The sequence below is a fragment of the Ovis canadensis genome, chromosome 7 (assembly GCF_042477335.2).
Source record: "Ovis canadensis isolate MfBH-ARS-UI-01 breed Bighorn chromosome 7, ARS-UI_OviCan_v2, whole genome shotgun sequence".
Taxonomy (NCBI): domain Eukaryota; kingdom Metazoa; phylum Chordata; class Mammalia; order Artiodactyla; family Bovidae; genus Ovis; species Ovis canadensis.
The window spans coordinates 18,166,252-18,180,089 of NC_091251.1; the positions used below are offsets into that span (position 1 = coordinate 18,166,252).

Here is a 13,838-nt window from a genome sequence, read left to right on the forward strand (position 1 = left end):
GAGATTTGAGAGGCATGGCTACAAGCCTAGGGCTTCCAGACAGCTGGAAGAGATAAAGAAGGATCTGCCCTAGGGCTGTCAGAGGTAGCCCTGCAAACACCTTGATTTCAGACCATACATTTCGTTTATTTTAAGCCACTCAGCTTGTGGTAATGTGTTAAGGCAGCCATAGAAATCATACTAATCCCCGTTGCAGGACATTGTAACTGCATTTAACCTTTTTCACTGGTAAAGGATGAGGAAGTACACACCCTTATAAGTAACACTTTTCCCACATCCAAGATTTCTTAGAAAGAAATGAGTATATTCTCTGAGATAAAAACTATGTAAAATATTAAAACTAAGTATTTCATCCTTTTTCTGACTCGAGTAGGTCCCTTTGCTTACCCTCAGCAGCGGCACCATCATCATTATCTGGGTAGCCTGTTGTATTCTTTATTCAGTGTGGATGATTTGGTTCAGTTAGGTTATCTGCTGTCATGCAAATTTTTATTATTATGCACACAGGTCACGGGGTTGCAAAGAGTTGGACACGACCAAGCACGGCACAGCACGGGAACAAAAGAAGGCTCTGCCCAGAAAGGTGTGACCCATTTTAGGGTTCTAGGCATGTTCGCAGACACTTCTGGAATTTTCCTAAGTCTTTTGGTTTGTTTTGTCACTTAAAGTTTTTAATCGATTTGCAATTTACCTTAAGATACAAATATGAGAAACTGCTTACCTTCTGTTACCAGTTGGCTGGTCTTCCGTTCCAATAAGAAGATTTCAATGTTATCTTTATCATCAGTTGAGCTTTTATGAACGTTAGGCTTGCTTTCTGGACATTCCACAGTAATCCCCTCATCTTGCGGTGTCAAAGCCACTATTGTAATTGATGGGGTTTTTTTAAATTAATTTTTTATTGGAATATAGTTCATTTATGATGTGTCAGTTGCCACTGTATGACTTAATATCTCGTAGAGCACTGGTCCTTCACTCCATTCCTCTTCCGTGTTTTCAAAAGTGCCTTAGCTATTATTGTGTTAATTTTATAGGTGATCACAATTGTATTTTGACCAAAACTGTATTAATCTGGAGAGAACTGAAACCTCTGCAACATATCCAGGCCTACCATAGATTTCTCCGGTTATTCAAAGGACTTCTTTTAATGACGAGGCCCAGCGGCCTTGCACTTGCCTCATATTTATCAACCCTCTTTTTAGCCATTCTTGCGGGCATAAAGTGGTATTTGTCGTTTTTGTTTTTTACTTTAGACTTTCCAGTATATACCCCCTTCTTTTCTTCCAGTTTTGTTGAGATATAGTTAACATACAGCACTATATAAGTTTAAGATGTTCAAAATAATGACTTGACTTTCATACATCATGAAATGATCAGCATGGTAGTTTAGTGAACATTCATATCATACAGATACAAAATTAAAGAAATAGAAAAAGATACTGTTCCTTGTGATGAGAACTCAGAATGTACTCTCTGAACTGTTTTCATATATAAGGTATAGAAGTGTTAATTTTATTTATCACGTTGTATATCATATCTCAAGTACTTATCTTGTAACTGGAAGTTTGTATCTTTTGACTGCTTTTATCCACTTCCTCTCCTTTACCCCCTGCTTCTGGTAACCACAAATCTGAGCTCTTTTTCCATGAGTTTGTTTTTGCAGGATAGTTGACCTACAACACCGCGTGAGCTCCTGGTACACAGCACAGTAATTCAGTACTTCTATGCATTTCAAAATTATAAGTCTAGCTGCCATTTGCCACCTTACAAAGATATTCAAATTATAATTCTTGACATATCCCCACAATGTACATTTAATACCTGTGACTCAGTTCTTTTGAAATCAGAAAAGACCCTGATGCTGTGAAAGATTGAGGGCAGGAGGAAGAGGAGGCAAGAGAGGATGAGACGGTTGGATGGCCTCCCCAGCTCGATGGACATGAGTTTGAGCAAGCTCTGGGAGATAGTGAAGGACAGGGAGGACCAGCGTGCTGCAGTCCTTGGGGTCACAAAGAGCGGGACGCGACTAAGCGAGTGAACAAGGACGACAATTCAGTAACGGACTTTGCACCAGCTGGGAGTTAATCCCCTTCACCTCTCTCTCCTCTCCACAGCCTCCTCTCCTCTGACAACCACCTGTCTGCTCTCTGTGTCTGTGAGCTGGCCTTCGTTTTGTTCCGTTTGTTCATTTGTTTCATTTTTTAGATTCCAAAAAACTGCTGTTTTGAAGCGTCGTCTTCTCTTATTCTGCACAAGTAAAATCACATAGTATTTGTACTTCTCTGACTTGTTTCATTTAGTGTAACACACCCAAGTCCAGCTGTGTTCTCAGAAATGACAAGATTGATTTCATTCTTTTTTTTAATGGCTGAGTAATATATTTTTTACATATCTATATTTATCACAACTTCTTATCCACTCGTCTATTGATTGGTACGTAGATTGCTTCCATATCTTGGCTATCGTAAGCAATGCTGCAATAAACATAGGTGTACAGATATCTTTTTTTGGATACCCAGGAGTGGAACTGATGGACTGTATGTACTGGGTTGGTGCGAAAGTTATTATGGTTTTGCATTGCTGAATTTTGCCATTTGATACTGGAATACATTCTTAAATAAATGTGGTTATGTTATACATCATTTTAATGTGCATTCCTCGCTTTATCATTTTTTGCTATGACTTATTTAGTTCAGTTCGGTAGCTCAGTTGTGTCCGACTCTTTGTGACCCCATGGACTGCAGCACGCCAGGTTTTCCTGTCCATCACCAACTCCTGGAGCTTACTCACACTCATGTCCATCGAGTCAGTCATGCCATCCAACCAACTCATCCTCCCGCCTTCAATCTTTCCCAGCATCAGGGTCTTTTCAAATAAGTCAGTTCTTCGCATCAGGTGGCCAAAGTATTGAAGCTTCAGCTTCAACATCAGTCCTTCCAATGAATATTCAGGACTGATTTCCTTTAGGATTGACTAGTTGGATCTCCTTGTAGTCCAAGGGACTTTCAAGAGTCTTCTCCAACACCACAGTTCAAAAGCATCAATTCTTCACTGCTCAGCTTTCTTTATGGTCCAACTCTCACATCCACGCACGACTATTAGAAAAATCATAGCTTTGACTAGGCAGACCTTTGTTGGCAAAGTAATGTCTCTGCTTTTTAATATGCTGTCTCGGTTGGTTGTAACTTTTCTTCCAAGGAGCAAGCATCTTTTAATTTCATGGCTGCAGTCACCATCTGCAGTGATTTCAGAGCCCAAGAAAATAAAGTCTCTCACAATTTCCATTGTTTCCCCATCCATTTGCCATGAGGTGATGGGACCAGATGCCATGATCTTTGTTTTCTGAATGCTGAGTTTTAAGCCAACTTTTTCACTCTCTTCTTTCACTTTCATCAAGAAGCTCTTTAGTTCCTCTTCACTTTCTGCCATAGGGTGGTGTCATCTGCATATCTGAGGTTATTGATATTTCTCCTGGCAATCTTGATTCCAGCTTGTGCTTCATCTGCATAGAAGTTAAATAAGCAGGGTGACAATATACAGCCTTGACGTCCTCCTTTCCGGATCTGGAACTAGTCTGTTGTTCCATGTCCAGTTCTAACTGTTGTTTCCTGAACTGTATACAGATTTCTCAGGAGGCAGGTCAGGTGGTCTGGTATTTCCATCTCTTTAAGAATTTTCCACAGTTTGTTGTGAAATGCCTTATTACGTGCTATATATTTCATATTTTTTTAGACTGTGGAAATGACATGAAACAAAAGGCAAATTTGAGTGATTTTCAAGTTCAAAATGGGCTGTAAAGCAGCAGAGGCAATTCGCAACATCGAGAACTCATTTGGCCCAGGAATTGCTAATAAACACACAGTGCAGAGGTGCTTCAAGAAATTTTGCAAAGGAGACGAGATCCTTGAAGATGAGGAGCCCAGAGGCTGGCCATCGGAAGTGGGCAAGGACCATTGAGGGCAACCATCGAAACTGATCCTCTTACAACTACACGAGAAGCTGCTAAAGAACTCCACACTGTCCCTTCTATGGTCGTTTGGCATTTGAAACAAACTGGAAAGGTGAAAAAGCTAGGTAAGTGGGTGCCTCACACGCTGACCGCAGATCAAAAAACTGTTGTTTGGAAACATCGTCTTCTCTTATTCTACACAACAATGCACCGTTTCTCAACCAGATTGTGATGCGTGACAAGAGGATTTTATATGACAACCAGCAACAACCGGCTCAGTGGCTGGACTGAGAAGAGGCTCCGAAGCACTTCTCAAAGCCCAACTTGCACCTAATAAAAAGGCCATGGTCTCTGCTGGTGGTCTGCTGCTGGCCTGATCCACCACAGCTTTCTGAATCCCAGTGAAACCACTACATCTGAGAAGTGTGCTCAGCAAATTGATGAGATGCACCGAAAACTGTGACAGCTGCAGCCTGCACTGGTCAGCAGGATGGCCCCCGATCCTCTCTGTGACCACGCCTGACCACACTTTGCACATCAAACACATCAAAAGTTGAACGAGTTGGGCTGCAAGGTTTTGCCTCATCCACCACATTCACCTGACCTCTCACCAACCGACTACCACTTCTTCAAGCATCTTGACCCCTTTTTGCAGGGAAAATGCTTCCACAACCAGCAGGAGGCTTGGAAAACGCTTTCCCAGAGTTCATCGAATCCCCACGCATGGATTTTTAGGCTACAGGAATAAACAAAATTATTTCTCGTTGGCAAAAATGTGTTGACTGTAATGGTTCCTATTTTGATTAATAAACATGTGTTTGAGCCTAGTTATAATGATTTAAAATTCATGATCAGAAACCGCAATTATGCACCACCTTATAGTTTTAATTTTTAAAGGAATCTCCATTCTATACATTCCCACCAGCAGGACATGAGGGTTCCCTTTCCTCTATATCCTCATGGAAAGCTGTTGTTTGCTGTCTTTTTGATTCTGACAGGTGTAAAATGATACTTCATTGTTGTTTTAATCTGCATCTCCCCTGTGATGCTCTGCATCTTTCTATATGCTTGCTTGATATTTCTATATTTTCTTTGGTTGAGTGTCAGCCGTCTACTCAAATCTTTGGACCATTTAAAAACATTGGGTTTAAAAGAATTCTTTTCTCTTCTTGATGTAAGTCTCTTACGAGCTGTAAGTTTTGCAAATATTTTCTTCCAGTTTGTGAACTGCATTGCTGTTCTCTAAACAGTGTCTTCTGCTGTGTAGAGACGTAACTTTTCCCTTTCTCTTCATGCTTACAGCCTACGGAATCTTTGCCTATCCCAAAGTTATACAGATTTTATCTTGCTTTCTTCTAGAAGCTTTATAGTTTTAGCTTGTATATTTAGGGTTATCATTCATTTCAAGTTATGTTTATGGTTTTATTTAAGGATTAAACTTTTTTTAATATGAAAATCCATTTTTCCAGACTCACTCATCAAACAGAATATTCTTTCTCTACTGAATTATCTTGAGAATTCTATTTTGGGATCCCCTATTCTGTTCCACTGACCTATATACCTATCTTTATGCTATACTGTTTTGATTACTTGAGCTTGATAGTAAATCTTGAAATCAGGCATTTAATATTTTTGTTGCTACTGAAAATACTATATGTAAAATTTCAATTTCCAGTTATTAGTTGTTACTAAATAGAAACTCATGGAGAAGGCAATAGCACCCCACTCCACTACTCTTGCCTGGAAAATCCCAGGGATGGAGAAGCCTGGTAGGCTGCAGTCCATGGGGTTGCACAGAGTCAGACATGACTGAGCGACTTCACTTTCACTTTTCACTTTCACGCATTGGAGAAGGAAACGGCAACTCACTCCAGTGTTCTTGCCTGGATGGTGGAACCTGGTGGGCTGCCTTCTGTGGGGTCGCACAGAGTCAGACACAACTGAAGCGACTTAGGAGCAGCAGCAGCAGCAAATAGAAACTCAGTTGATTTCTGTATATCGATCTTCTATCTCGTGATTGAGCCAAACACGCTCTATTTGCAGTTTTGGTAGATTTTTCCTACACAGATGGTCATGCTTTCTGTGAATGAAGACAGTGTTAGCTCCTTTCCTGTCCATACATCTTTTATGTTGCTATGCCTTCTTCCCGGACTCCTAGCTACTCAGCAGAATGCTAAATGAAAGTAGTGACTGTTGAACTCTTGGCTTTGTTCTTGATCTCACGGGAAAAGTTTTCATTCTTTCATCATTAAATTTGGTGTCTGTTGTAGGGTTTTCTTAGATGTACTTTATTCCTTCCATTCCTGGTTTTGCTGAGAGTTTTATCATGAATTGATGTTGGATTCTTCTGTCTGCTTTTTCTGCATCTATTGAGATGACCATATGTTTTTCTGTCATAGTCTACTAATACAGTAATTTCCAAATGTTAAAATGAAATTGCATTGTTGTAATAAACCACATTTGGGTTCTGCTCATGTTGGGTATTATCCTTTTTATATATGGCTAGATTTAAGCTGTTAATTTTGTTGAGGATTTCTGTGTCTATGGTAATGAGGGACATCGGACTGTAATTTTTTTCTTGCAATCCCTTTGGCTTTGCTGTCAACAGTGTCATAAAATGGATGAGGAAGACTTTCCCCCTCTTCTATTTTCTGGGAGAGTTTGTGACGGAATTGGTATTGTTTCTTCCTATGAAGAAATGATTTCTTTCACCTGTCATGCTAACTGGTCTGAGAGATTTTAGCGGGAGAGTTTTATATTTATTTATTTATTCCACCTTTCTCTTTATTTTTTATTCATCTCATTTCTTCCTCATTCCTTTTTTCTCTTGCCTTCTTTTGCATTGAGTCAATTTTGGTAATTCGTATGTTCATAGAGGGTTAGATATTTTACTAACATTTCTGAAATTTTTTAGCAAAGAGCTAAATAGTAGGCTTTATTTTTGTATTTCTATTTCCCATAGGAAACTTCCCTATCCTCTTGCCATATAGTTTGAATTTTATGCGTTTATTTCATATTGATTAGATGTGCTAGAGGCTTATCTTTCTCTAGGTTTATCAAAGAACTAGTTTTTACATTTATTTTTCTATTAATTTCTGACTTTAAACAAATACGAACTTCCTTCTGTTTTCCTTGAAAAGCAGTCTATGGAGCAGTTAACAAAATGTACTCTGGAGCCAGACTGTCTGGGTTCCTATGCTGGCTCTGTCACCTAACAGTGGCAGGACTCAGAGCCAGCTAACCTTTCCTGCCTTAGTTCTTTCATCTGAAAAATGGGCACATGAATAGCATTTACTTTTGCTGTGATGCTTACATGACAGCATGTAAAGAGCTTCAGGCAGTCTCAGCCCACGGCACGTGCCATGTGGTATTGCTATTTTCTTTTTATTAGCTTGCCTTGCTCTTTAATTTCTTAAGCTGAAGTCTCAGTTCATTTGCTATCAGCCTTTAATGTTTAATCAGAGGGACACGTCAAACTCTAAACTTCCCTTCACAGTACAATTCTGGCACAATCCCCTAAGTTTTGAAATTAATTTTCTCATTATTTTTACTTTGTGATTTTACTCCTGGTTTTTCTTTTCATACAGTTAAAGGAAAGTATTGAACAATTCTGATGTGATTAGATGACTGTGTTTAATCAAGTTCTGTCTGTGTTTCTAACGGTCTTTTCTTTGTGCATTTGATGCAACATTAACTGTTTCATGAATACTGACCATGTTCACTTTCTCAATATCAATTTTTTTCTGATCTATTTGCCCTGAATTGAATTTTGTCTGGTTTTCATACAACTTCCTTTTTATTCGCAATTACCTCTGTCCTGCTTTGTAATGTTAGCCATTTTTATTACCTTCTGTTGGGTTTACATTCAAGTGGCATTGTTGGAATCTCACGAAAACTACAGATTATTGGTATTCACACTTCCTGAAGCTATACTATACATGATTCTTCTTTGACACCAACTAAAATGGCACCCCACTCCAGTACTCTTGCCTGGAGAATCCCATGGACGGAGGAGCCTGGTAGGCGGCAGTCCATGGTGTCGTGAAGAGTCCGACACGACTGGGCGACTTCACTTTCACTTTTCACTTTCATGCACTGGAGAAGAAAATGGCAACCCACTCCAGTGTTCTTGCCTGGAGAACCCCAGGGACGGGGGAGCCTGGTGGGCTGCCGTCTATGGGGTCGCACAGAGTTGGACACGACTGAAGTGACTTAGCAGCAGCAGCAACCCTTTGACATATCCTCCCCAGAAAGGTCACAGATAATTTGTCTCCTGGTGGAAGGAGAACTCTGGGGTATTAGCCATTAATTCAACAATTGGTTTTACAAATGAATACATATGTCTTATATATAATATTACATATAATACATACAAAAGCAGACGTGATTAAAGCAGCATTACCCCTAATCCCCAGTGGAGCAGGCCCAGGCAATTTATGACACAGATAATTTAAGGGCTTATATGAAAAGAGAAAATGAAGTTTGAGCGATTCTTGGAGGCAGGCGTCTTGGAGGAAGGCACCATATTTCTCCCTTGGCAACAACCTCATACAGAGATGAGTTATGCAGCTAGAAACCCTCATGCATTCCTACTGGGATGCCACATCACTGTTGAGCTTTTAAAGTAGTTTTTACTCTATTTTAGAGTCTTTGATTTTAGTAGAGGATTTTGATCCTTTTTTACATGTATTGTTATCACTGGGCTATCTGGTCTCTTTTATCTTATTTAATGCTATTTTAAAACCTTTCATGTCAGGTTTTTGGTTTTATCTTTGGTCACACTTATCACACGGTCTGTTTTTATGACTTCGGGACTTTAGAAGACCTGCTGTGTATGCTTAGTCGCTCAGTGCTGCCTGACTCTCTGCAACCCCATGGACTGCAGCCCACCAGGCTCGTCTGTCCGTGGGGATTCTCCAGGAAAGAACACTGGAGTGGGTTGCCAGGCCCTCCTCCAGGGGATCTTTTGAACCCAGGGATTGAACCCAGGTCTCCCATACTGCAGGTGGATGCTTTACTGTCTGACCACCAGGGAAGCCCAAGGCATACTAAGATTTAACTTGACCACGGTTACCATTAAGATTCTCAAAACCATTCTACAATACAGGGCATTTCTCTAATACGGTGAAGAGCCAAACCACATGCTGAGACCACCTCCTAGTTAAAATGGGCTTCCCAGGAGGCTTGGTGGTAAAGAATCTGCCTGCCAATGCAGGAGATTCGAGTTTAATTCCTGGGTTGTGAAGATCCCCTGGAGAAGGGAATGGTAACCCACTCCAGTATTCTTGCTTGGGAAATCCCATGGATAGAGGAGCCTAGTGGGCTACAGTCCATGGGATAGCAAAGAGTCGGACATGGCTATGAAACTAAGCACATATCTATTTACAATAAATATTTGGTATACTTTTAATTCCTCCTTTTTTTTGTTGTTGTTGTTGATACTACAATCTAGGGCTTTAGATTCAGATAGATACTACTTTTTTTTTTTTACAAAACATTTAAAATTTCTCTTTGCCTTTACAGTGCTTTGTAACTAGAAAGTGAAAGTCGCTCAGTCGTGTCCACCTCTTTGTGACTCAATGGGTCACCCTGTACAGTCCATGTAATTCTCCAGGCCATACTGGAGTGGGTAGCCTATCCCTTCTCCAGGGGCTCTTCCCAACCCAGGGAACAAACCCAGGTCTCCCGCATTGCAGGTGGATTCTTTACCAGCTGAGCCACAAGGGGAGCCCTTATAACTAGAAACACAACAACCATTTCTATTTTAACTATTTCAGCATTCATCACTAGTCTATATTATAGCTTCCTTATTTTTTTAAATGTAATAAAATATACATAACATAAAATTTACCACCTCAACCATGTTTAAGGGTATACTTTTAGCGTACTAAGCATATTCATGTTATTGTCCAACTCTTGCCACCATCAATGTTCAGAACTTTTTCATTGTCCCCAACTGAGACCGTATTCTTTAAACAATAACTTCTGATCCTCCCCTTCCCTAGACCCTGGCCATCACCATTCTCTTTTCTGTTTCTATGTATTTGCTACTTTAGGCACCTCATATAAGTGGAACTATGCAATAATTTGTCCTTTTATCTCTTTGAGCAGTGCCTTCAAGGTTTATCTGTGTTGAAGTATGTGTTACATTTGGGAAACTCAGCAGTGGCCACAGGACTAGAAAAGGTCAGCTTTCATTCCAGTCCCAAAGAAAGGCAATGCCAAAGAATGCTCAAACTACCACACAATCGCACTCATCTCACACGCTAGCAAAGTAATGCTTAAAATTCTCCAAGCCAGGCTTCAACAGTACATGAACCACGAACTTCCAGATGTTCAATCTGGATTTAGAAAAGGCAAAGGAACCAGAGATCAAATTGCCAACAACCATTAGATCATAAAAGCAAGAGAGTTCCAGAAAAACATCTATTTCTGCTTTATTGACTATGCCAAAGTCTTTGACTGGGTGGACCACAACAAACTGTGGAAAATTCTTAAAGAGATGGGAACACCAAACCACCTGACCTGCCTCATGAGAAACCTATATGCAGGTCAGGAAGCAACAGTTAGAACTGGACATGGAACAACAGACTGGTTCCAAATCAGGAAAGGAGTACATCAAGGCTGTATATTGTTACCCTGCTTATTTAACTTATATGCAGAGTACATCATGTGAAACTCTAGGCTGGATGAAGCACAAGCTGGAATCAAGATTGCCAGGAGAAATATCAATAACCTCAGATATGCAGATGACACCACCCTATGGCAGAAAGTGAAGAGGAACTAAAGAGCTTCTTGATGAAAGTGAAAGAGGAGAGTGAAAAAGTTGGCTTAAAACTCAACATTCAGAAAACAAAGATCATGGCATCTGGTCCCATCACTTCATGGGAAATAGATGGGGAAACAGTGCAAACTGTGACAGACTTTATTTTTTGCACTCCAAAAATAAATAAATAAATCAGATGGTGACTGCAGCCATGAAATTAAAAGACGCTTGCTCCTTGGAAGAAAAGTTATGACTAACCTAGACAGCATATTAAAAAGCAGAGACGTTACGTTGCCAACAAAGGTCTGTCTAGTCAAAGCTATGGTTTTTCCAGTAGTCATGTATGGATGTGAGAGTTGGACTATAAAGAAAGCTGAGAGCCGAAGAACTGATGCTTTTGAACTGTGGTGTTGGAGAAGACTCTTGAGAGTCCCTTGGACTGCAAGAAGATCCAACCAGTCCATTCTGAAGGAGATCAGTCCTAAATATTCATTGGAAGGACTGATGCTGAAGCTGAAGCTCCAACACTTTGGCCTCCTGATGAGAAAAGCTGACTTACTTGAAAAGACCCTGATGCTGGGACAGATTGAAGGCAGGAGGAGAAGAGGACGACAGAGGATGAGGTGGTTGGATGGCATCACCAACTCAATGGACATGAGTTTGGGTAAACTCTGGGAGTTGGTGATGGACAGGGAGGCCTGGCGTGCTGCAGTTCATGGGGTCACGAAGACTGGGACACGACTGAGCGACTGGACTGAACTGAGCCAGTGTTACGGTTCCCTTTGTTCTGAAGGCCAAATAGTACTCTACTGTGTGAACAGACTGTTTTATTTTTTCATTCATCCTTCCGTGGACACTTGCATTGCTTCTACCTTTGGCTGCTGTGGGTAATGCTAGTATAAACACCAGTATGCAAATATCTGTTTAAGACCCTGCTGCCTCTTCTTTTGGATACGTGCCCAGAAGCAGAATGGCTGGATATATGGTAATTCCATTTTGAATTGTTTGCAGAATCACTGCATACTATGGATTTCTTATTTTTGAACTCAATTTGGCTTTATTTCTTGACCTCATAAAAAGGATTGAGGAAGAGTCTATTTTTTACATTTTTTTAAGACCTTTTTTTAAATGTGAACCATTTTTTAAAGTGTTTATCAAATTTGTTACAATATTGATTCAGTTTTATCTTCTGGCTTTTTGGCTGTGAGTTCCCAGACCAGGGATCGAACAGGCACCTCTTGCATTGGAAGATGAAGTCTTTATCACTGAAAGGCCAGGGAAGTCCCCAGGAGTTTATTTTTGAGGTATATTTTTCTGTTGCCTCTCTAAACAGACGCTCTGGTGTAAAATTCCTCAGTTGCGTGCTTTCCCCAGGAAACCCAGCACATTTTTTTGCTGTCCTCACGTGCTCAGTGCATGGATGAAAAGGCTGACTTCCCTGTTATTTGTTCTTTTTTTAAATAACTTTTTTCCTGTTTTGGCTGCTTATAACATTTTAAAAAGTTTCTTTGTAGAAAAAGAAAAGGAAAAAAATTTCCATTTTGCAGGGATCTCTGCCTACAACAGGGTGAGTTTAATTTCCAGATATTTCACTACAGGAAAATTCTTTATTTACTTAATATTACTTTGTTCACATTTTTCTAATTTCTCCTTGAGAAGCATCAATGAATTATGTCTTCACGCGCCATCCTCTATTCTGTTGAAATACAATCTTTTTCACACTCTCACTTTTTCACCTGGGTCAGAAGTTGACAAGTCACGTCCTATTTTTAAATGGCTGGGAAGCTAACAATGGTTTTTCCATTTTTAAAGGGTGGCAAACACACAAAACAACACAAAAGAATGACTGTAGGGCTCGCAAAGCGAAAATATTTACATCTGGCCCTTCGCATAGGAAGTATGCGACCTTGGATTCTCACCCTTGGAGAGTGACTCAGGTTAACCCCCGGCATCTCTGTGTCTGCTTTTTCTTGGTACCACTGCGGTCCTGAGTTCTCCACCACTGGCTCCAGTGAAGGTTTTAATTTTGCTATTACCGGTTTAGGGGCTTTGCGATCTCCTTCATGGCTTCGTTTCACCTCCTCTAGCTGTCTTTACCTCTCTACCTCTCTTCTTTTCTTGGCTGTGGTTCCAGAATCACAGAACATTTCACTTGTCGGAATTCCCGAAATAACATTTCTGCTCTCTTCCGCTGCCTCTTTTCTCAGGACTTGCTCACAGGGCTCCACGACGTTCTCTGCCTAGGAAGCCCTCCTTCTGCATGGCTGCGCATGCCAGGACCTGGCCAGCTCAGTGCTCGGCAACAGTCTGCAGACTGCCCCTGGCTTCCCTGACTACCCACGTGTCAGCCAAGTATGCGCCCTGCATGCATTATCTACGGCACGCTGAGGCTTCTCATTCACACTGGTCCAATTCTCAGCTTCTGACTCTCCCTGAGAGCAGGAGTCAGAAAAGTACTGTCTGTGGCCTATATGGCTAGCTAGCTAGGAGTGTTTTCTCTATTGTTTTTTAAAGGATTGTAAAACAACCAACCAACCAAAAAAGCAAACAGCCAAGAAATCAGCAAGAACAGACAGAACATGCAGAATAAAATGGAAACCCTTTGTGGTCCACGAAGCTTCAAATATTAATATTTCTTATATGGTCATTTATCTATCAAGAAAGCTGCACGTCCATCAACAGATGACTGGATAAAGAAGATGTGATATATATATGTGTGTGTGTGTGTGTATATATATATATATAGATAGATATAGATATACATATAGTTGACTCATTGGAAAAGACTGATGCTGGGAGGGATTGGGGGCAGGAGGAGAAGGGGACAACAGAGGATGAGATGGTTGGATGGCATCAACGACTCGATGGACATGAGTTTGAGTAAACTCTGGAAGTTGGTGATGGACAGGGAGGCCTGGCATGCTGTGATTCATGGGGTCGCAAAGACTGGGATACAACTGAGTGACTGAACTGAGCTGAATTTATATATATATATATATATATATGTGGAATGCTACTTATAAAAAAGAATGAAATTTTGCCATTTGCAGCAACATGGATGGAATTGGAGGGCATTATGCTAACTAAGTGAAATATGGCAGACAGAGAAAAATGAATACCGTA

The 13,838-nt window shown here is 40.5% G+C and overlaps 1 protein-coding gene across 7 annotated transcripts in view; it reads right to left on the bottom strand.

Annotated features, from left to right (window-relative positions):
* The window catches only part of SFXN1 (sideroflexin 1), a 55,940-nt gene that overhangs the window by 22,821 nt on the left and 19,281 nt on the right, over positions 1-13,838 (bottom strand). The gene's annotated exons all lie outside the window — the stretch shown is intronic.